Genomic DNA, 6334 nt, shown 5'->3' with positions numbered 1-6334 from the left:
TTTGCTGTCCCATTCAGAGGACCCAGGGGCTGCTGGCAGGTGGCCAGCATCAGGGCCGGGGGGTGGGGAGGGGTTGCAGTGCCTGGCCATGAGCAGCACCACCCTGCAGCCGCCACTCCGCTGGTGTGCTCAGAACCCAGCCATCTGGGGAGGCGGCCTAGAGAGGGTAGGCAATGCGCATGGACAAGCCATAGCATGGGGAGGGCCCAGGGAGCCGGCCCTGAAAACATTCTGGGCTGTGAAGCAGGGAGCCTGGGGAGGATTCCTGTCCTGTCCTGTCAGGCCTCGTCTGGAGGTCGGACCTTCAGAGATGTAAGTGGTTGGTGATACAATGAGCTGGGACCACCTGCAGCCAGTATGGAGGGACTAGGGTTCTCTCCCACCCCAGCACTCTGATCAGCGAGGCCAGGCTGACCCGACTCCCTCTCTAGTCCCTCCCTGGCTTGGGTTTTGCCACTGGCCGCCCCTCCCAGTGCATGGTCAGACCTCCCCACTCTGACTCTGCTCTCTCCATCCTCGGTCCCCGGGTCCCCTGTCCCCTGGCATGAGAAGGGCCCTCTGGCTGGCGGGGCTGCGAGCTCAGGTGGCCTCTTTCAAGTCCTCATGCCCTTTCTAAGGAGACCTCAGGGCCTCAGGGGAGTTACTCACCTCTGTGTCTGCCTTCTTCTCCGTAAAGGAGACCACTGGCAATCCCTCCCCCAGAGGCTCCTGGTGAGGGTGGTGACATGCCACACAGGGGGCACACTTGGAGCAGCACTGCAGGGCGCAGAGTCAACCTCAGCGCCAGGCCAGGCAGCACAGCAGCCCCTGGGACATCATGCTCAAGTGTGCGTGAGATCCCACCCGTTTTAGAAGAGAAATTCCTTATGTTTCAGGAGATGCTCCGAAGAGTCTGAGTTTCCCCTCTGGGCTTTACTTTCTTAAAAGCCCTTAGCTCTCTGAAATTCTGTTATTTACTCCTTTGTCTTCTGTCTCCATCACTACTAGGAAACAAGCTTCAGGAAGGCCAAACAGATCCTGACGTGGTATGTCTCAACTGAATGAGTGAGTGAAGGAGGTACGTTAACCCAGAGCACAGATCTGCCCGGTAGCCCGGCTCTGGCAAGCTGGGACCGGCAGCTGGGGCCCTCCTCCTGGAGCTGGGGGTCAGCTAGAGCAGGGACTGCTTCCCCTGGAGCGATGGTCTTTTCTGGGGAGAAGCTCAGAGCACTCAGATCGGAGCCACTAAGAGGATCAGCGTTCTAAGACCTCTGCTCCCTTATCTAGGGCTGTGTGACAGACTTTCTGGAAAAGTACCAGCTTAAAACAATTTCACCCTATCTCCTAATTCGGTGGTTGAGAATTCACGCAGGTGCATCTGGGCTGGGTGATTCTTCTGCTCCACGTGGCATCCACTGAGGTCATTGGACAGCAGTCAGCTGGCAGATGGGCTGGTCTAGGGGGTGCAGGCCAGCTTCCCCTCACAGTCTGGTGGTCTGGTGGATGTTAAGAAGGGGGTACTCAGCAGAGCCTGTCTACTGGAGCACCTGCACCTGGTCTCTGCAGCATGGAAGCCTCAGGGGGGCCAGACTTGTGCATAAAATCAGTCAACCCAGGGCTCCCAGAGACTGTTCCAGAAGACTAAGGCAGATGCTGCAAGGCTGCTTTTGACTTGGCCTTGGAAGCATCACTTCCACCACATCCTACTGGCAGCAAGCAAGTCACAGAGCCAGTTCAGGTCCGAGAGAAAGGGCCAGAAACCACGCAGGGGAATGAATACTCTCGGGGCAGGGTGTGGACGTTCCTTCAGGGGAATAAGCCAGCACAGCCTCCCTCTGGGCGGGGCAGAGGGACAGAACTTGAAGCCAGGGCAGGGCCAGGAGAAGCTCAAAAGCCTCACTCCGTTGACTGGCCTTCCCCGGAACGAGAATCAAAAGACCACAGACTCCCAAAGAGTCCCAACGCCTTGAGCTTCCAGATGATTCCAGATCCTATTTCAGTACTTTCCCCAAGCCCCCTTTGGTGGGCCTGCAGACCGAGTGCACTGCCACCCAGGCTCCTTCAACCTTCAGACCCCGCAGCCACCAAAGCATGCCAGCCCCCGAGAAACTGAACCTGAGCATCCAACCGTGGCTGGAATCGGTGAGAGCTACAGTTCAGGTGGGAGGAACGCCGTTCCCGAAGGGCTATCGGTTGCTCCATCCCCAGGCAGGGCGGATTTCAGATGCAACCCCAAGGGAGGAGGCTGGTGGGACCGACAGGGACACTGGGAAGGCAGCTGGGACACGGGCCACAGACCCCACCTTTCGGCAAACACGTGGTCTCCAGGGAGAAAGCCACGAGTGACCTCACTGATGTCAGACAACCACATGGAAGCACTTAAGTGCAGAATGGACAACTCGCTGTAAAATGTGAGGGGCATCCTTTCTCCTTCGCAATAGAAGTCTCTGCGGAGAAGGTGGACAGACTTCATCAGAGAAACCTCGGTTTGAGTTCTTGCTGGGTGACCCTGGGAAAGTTACTGAACCTCTCTGAATCTCCTTGGTAAAATGGGGGAGACTGCTGCCTGCCCCACCGTTGGTAAAACGAAATGACATGACACACAGGAAGTGCCCGGCACACAGCAGCATTTGACAAGCATTCAATAACTCATTGTCTTAGACAATGTGATGGGGTCAGTAACCCCAGCAGCTGCTGCCAACACCCATCTCCTCAGTCACTTCCCTGGCTCAGGGTAGGTGAGCTGTTTCTTTCTTTCTTTTTTTTTTTTAAGATTATTTATTTATTTATTTGACACAGAGAGAGATCACAAGTGGGCAGAGCAACAGGCAGAGAGAGGGGGAAGCAGGCTCCCTGCTGAGCAGAAAGCCCAAAGCGGGGCTCGATCCCAGGACCCTGAGATCATGACCTGAGCCGAAGGCAGAGGCTTAGCCCACTGAGCCACCCAGGTGCCCTAGGTGAGCCGTTTCAGATGAGTGCCGGCCAACAGAAATGTCACACGAGCCAAATCCAGACTGCAATTTTCTAGTGTGCCCATTAAAAAGGGTAAAAAGAAATGAGAAATTCATTTTGATATTGTTTTATTTAACGTAACATATCAACATATTTCAATCCATAACTAGCATAAAAATTATTACAAAAATTTTACTTCATTGTTTTATACTAAATCTTTGAAATCCACGTACACTTACACTGATTTATACCACATCTGAATTTGGATGCTTACCATTTCAGTGCTCAATGGTCACATGTGGCTATGCTGAGTCACCCTGCTGGACAGCACAGCCTTCGCAGAAGGAGCTGGGTCGGCCTCCCTAGTCAAGAACTAAGTAGCCTAGACGTTCGTAGAAGTCTGGGCCTGTGTTTAAGATGCAAGGACCTTTCCCACACTGCCAGTCCCTACTCCCAAGGACAACAACAATTTTTGCAATACTCTCCAGCTGAGTTTGAAGGGAAGAGAAGAAAGGCAAATTGCCATAAATTCAAATGGTTTATTTTTCTTTCTATCCACAGCAAATTAGTAACCATACACAATCACACAGAACCTTGCCTCTCTTGATGGAAAGCACACTCTTTATTTGTACAAATGAAAAAAGCAATCACCTTGACTTTGACGTGGGGCCAGCAAGGTCAGAGATCACGAGGATCCAGACAGGACATGGCAAAACAGATCATTTTTGATAGAAATGTTACCTGGGGATTCCCCCCTCAGACAGGAGCCCAGAGAGGGGCCCAGAGAGCCACAGATAATGAGAGCTCAATCTGGGCTGTAATCTGGGCTGGCCCCAGGTCTACAGACCTCTGGGCTCACCGGCATTCAGAGCTGAGCATGTGAACTTGGGAATAAAACACAGAAGTTAAGGCCTGGGGAGAGAAAATGCCCTAGAAAAGAAAGAAGCTGAAGGAAACAGAATGGTCTACTGAAGAAATACTTTATCCTCTGCCTCCGGCTAATGTCAAGGTAAGAAAAGACCTGAGATTTTAAAACAATGAAACTGGATCGCTTTCTTACACTACACACAAAAATAAATCAAAACAGATTAAAGACCTAAATGTGAGAACTGAAACCATACAAATCCTAGAAGAGAGCGCAGGCGGTCATCATTCTGACATCAGCCGGAGCAACATTGTTCTAACTACGTCTCCTGAGGCAAGGGAATCAAAACCAAAAATAAACTAGTGGGACCACATCAAAACAAAAAGCTTTGCACAGCAACCATCAACAAAACAGAAAGACAACCTAGTGAATGGGAGAAGATATTTGCAAACGATATAGTCAATAGGGGTTAATATCCAAAATATATAAAGAGCTTATAACAGCTCAACACCAAAAAAAAAAAAAAAAAAAAAAAAAAAAAATCTGTTTAAAACAATGGGCAGAGGACCTGAACAGACATTTCTCCAAAGAAGACCTACACTAACTTGAAAAGACATATGCACCCCTATGTTTTCTGGAGCTTTGTTTATAACAGCCCAGACATGGAAGCAGACTAAGTGTCCACTGATAGACCTATGGGTAGAGCAAATGTGGAAAACACAGACACAGACACACACACACAGAGGAATATTAAACAGCCATAAAAAAGGGATGAGATCATGCCATGTGAGACAAGGTGGATAGACCTAGAAGATATTATGGTAAGTGACATAAGTCAGAGAGGGACAAATACTATATGACTCCACTTATAAACAGAATCTTAAAAAAATGAACAAACAAAAAGTAGAATCAAAAATATAAATACAGGGGCGCCTGGGTGGCTCAGTGGGTTAAGCCGCTGCCTTCGGCTCAGGTCGTGATCCCGGGGTCCTGGGATCGAGCCCCGCATCGGGCTCTCTGCTCAGCAGGGAGCCTGCTTCCTCCTCTCTCTCTGCCTGCCTCTCTGCCTATTTGTGATCTCTCTCTGTCAAATAAATAAATAAAATCTTTAAAAAATATATATATATATAAATACAGAGAACAAACTGATGATTGCCAGAGGGGTTGGGGGTATAGGGTTTGGCAAAACAGGTGAAGGGGGGAGATAGCTCTGTTCCAGTTATGGAACGAGTAAGGCACAGAAATAAAAAGCACAGCATGAGGGACACAGTCAATAGTAGATAGCGATGTCTGGGGACAGAAGGTACACTTGTGGTGAGCAGAGTATACTGTATAAACTTGTCAAATCACTCCGTCATACACCTGAAATCAATACAACATGTGTCAACTCTACTCCAACTAAAAAATTAAAAAATAAAAACAATGGGAACCTGGGGGCGCCTGGGTGGCCCAGTGGGTTAAGCCTCTGCCTTTGGCTCAGGTCATGATCTCAGGGTCCTGGGAGCCCCCGCGTCAGGCTCTTTGCTCAGCGGGGAGCCTGCTTCTCCCTTTGCTACTTTCTCCTGCTCATCCTCTCTCTCTCTCTCTCTCTCTCTCTCTCTCTCAAATAAATAAATAAAATCTTAAAAAAAGAAAAAGAAAAAAACCAGGTCTCCTGGAAACCAGAAATGGGCCTATTAACTGAGCATGATTCTTTCCAGACTTAGGAATCTCCATTTGCCTGAATGGCACTTGGAAAGACAGGCTCGTGATGACATTTGGTCAAGATGCCACTTTCCACAAAAGGAGAAGGACTCAGTCGTATGGAGAGAGTTTTGTGGGGGCAGAAGAACAAGGGCAATTCTCACGTCGGTTTTCTGCTTGATCCTCAGCCTTTATAAAGTTCAACTTGATGAAGAACTCAAAGCCAGCTGAAACAGTCTCTGTGTCAAGGTCACTCTGAACATCTTTATCTTTTTTTTTTTTTTTAAAGATTTTATTTATTTGACAGAGAGAGATCACAAGTAGGCAGAGAGGCAGGCAGAGAGAGAGGGGGGGGAAGCAGGCTCCCCGCAGAGCAGAGAGCCCGATGTGGAACTTGATCCCAGGACCCTGAGATCATGACCTGAGCCGAAGGCAGCGGCTTAACTCACTGAGCCACCCAGGCGCCCCTGAACATCTTTATCTTAAATAACACGCAGAGACCAGGAAAAAACCAGAAAAGAGATTTAAGGTACCCAAGTTCCAAAGAATATGAACTCATTCCCAGTTGTTTCGTTTTCCATTTACTTTTTTTTTTTTTTTAAAGATATTATTTATTTGACAGACAGAGATCACACATAAATGGAGAGGCAGGCAGAGAGAGAGGGAAGCAGGCTCCCCGCTGAGCAGAGAGCCCGATGCGGGACTCGATCCCAGGACCCTGGGACCATGACCCGAGCCGAAGGCAGTGGCTTAACCCACTGAGCCACCCAGACACCCCTCCATTTACTTTTTCAACAAGCCGGAGAGAATGTGCAGGAAGAGTGGCCCCTGACTGAGCTAACCTAATTCTTCACA

This window comes from Mustela lutreola, chromosome 11, assembly GCF_030435805.1.
Source record: "Mustela lutreola isolate mMusLut2 chromosome 11, mMusLut2.pri, whole genome shotgun sequence".
In the NCBI taxonomy this organism is placed as follows: Eukaryota; Metazoa; Chordata; class Mammalia; order Carnivora; family Mustelidae; genus Mustela; species Mustela lutreola.
This window is presented reverse-complemented; position numbering follows the sequence as displayed.